We start from the raw sequence: 1,743 nt of genomic DNA, 5'->3' as shown, positions 1-1,743 counted from the left end.
AGTTGTGCATTGTTTGTAAGATTCTGTATTCACAGCCATTAGTGCACGCATACAGATGCATGCTGTGGCATAATGTACCAGCTGTGAAAAAGTGCATGTATCCCCACAGCCCAACAGTTCATTTTTTTACCGCTTGCATATTTTGGATCTTGATCTTTTCTACTGTATGTAAAGTCCAACCTAAAGACCAGCAAGCTAAGTGTCTGCACAACTGTCAGGTTTTCAGCCAAGAGCCACATGCACATTGCCAGTGCTGCCTGGCAGAGATTTGTGTTTTAAGTGCTTCTAAAAAGAAATGGAATATCAAGAGCTTTAAGTGAAAAGACTGATGAGTGGATCCTTCGAAGCACAGCCACAAAGATAAACACTAAAAGAAGAGGTTAAGAGCCTGACATTTCTGGAGAAAGGTCCAGTGTTCAGCTTTCTTTGCAGGTCTTTACTGGTACTATGCTTGTCTATTGTTATGGAGGAGATTGTGCACATTCTTTACAGCAAAAAAGGCAGTAGTGGAAGACTTGAAAAGGTGCGACTGAGGCTTCCACCCTGAAAATGTTTCCCAGGGTTCTTGCATCACCCGGTCCCTGCTGATCATTCTGAGGCTGACATTGATCAGCTTGAGCATAATGAGTGATCTTCTGAGTTACCTTTTTGCATATTGCTGGTACTCAAGAGTCTAGGAATACCCCTCTAGGTGCAGGCCCTAGGCCTAACTGTGTCACAAGGTCCTTAGATCTTCTGCATTAAGGCTAATGTCCAAAAGACTAAATATCAAGCAGATGTTTGACATCTTATGAGAGATGGAGTTGTGTATGTAAGATCACACACTTATCTGACGTGATCAAGTCAAATCTTAATTCCCAGACCATTGAAATCCAGAACTAATGTGTCACAGGTACATTTTCATGCAGTACTGTATGCAAGTTCTGGAAGGTAATGAGAATGCTATGCCTTGCTCACTGGTTTCTGGAATTCTGAGGATCTTAAGGCTGTTTTTCCTAAAACTGACAAGGGTGGTCAGTTTCTTTCACCTCCAGATGACTCCCTCTTTGAAAAGGGCTTCTGTCTTATGTTAAACAGGTTAGACCAAAATTGAGCCTTTGTTCCATCCCCCGCAGAAATGCCTGACAAATTTTTTTTTTTTTTTGTTAGGGGAAAAGTCTGAAAGGAGACTGATTTTCCTTCCTATGGATGTAGTTGTTAAGGTTGCTTGTAGAGCATCCTGGCTCTGACCTTTAAGCTCTCAAGAATGGGATTCCCTTTAGAAGCCCCTTCTACATTGAGTATAGCATTCAGACTAGCATCCTTGTTGTTGGTTCCTTTGCAGTCTCTGGTTCAACATGGGTTTCAGAAATCTGTGATGCTGAAAGTTTAATTTTCTGCATCACTGGGGCTTAGTACCCTCAGTTGTGCATCTCATCTGCCCTACTTCTAATCTTACCTATCTAGAAAGGCAGTGTGTAAGCTTGATGGTGCTTCTTTCATGCTTGAGTGTGCAGGTGTTTCATGGACTGTGAGATGCCAGTAGCTTCCAAGCTATAACGTACTCATAGACCTTGTTTTGATGTGGGCTGTGGGAATACTTTCTTGAGATTGTATGCAGCACTTTCATTAAGCTACCATGTTTCATAGTGTAGGTTTGGGTGGGTTAATGTGCTGTCTAAGGCCATAAACCCAGGTTTGTGACTGTGTAGGATGGCATGTCTTGAGATAGTCTGTCTAAAGGGTGAAGTTAAGAAGGTAAAC

This window comes from Protopterus annectens, chromosome 12.part0 (genome assembly GCF_019279795.1).
Source record: "Protopterus annectens isolate FY-2018-M chromosome 12.part0, PAN1.0, whole genome shotgun sequence".
NCBI lineage: Eukaryota > Metazoa > Chordata > Ceratodontiformes > Protopteridae > Protopterus > Protopterus annectens.
Note: the sequence above shows the minus strand (reverse complement) of the source record.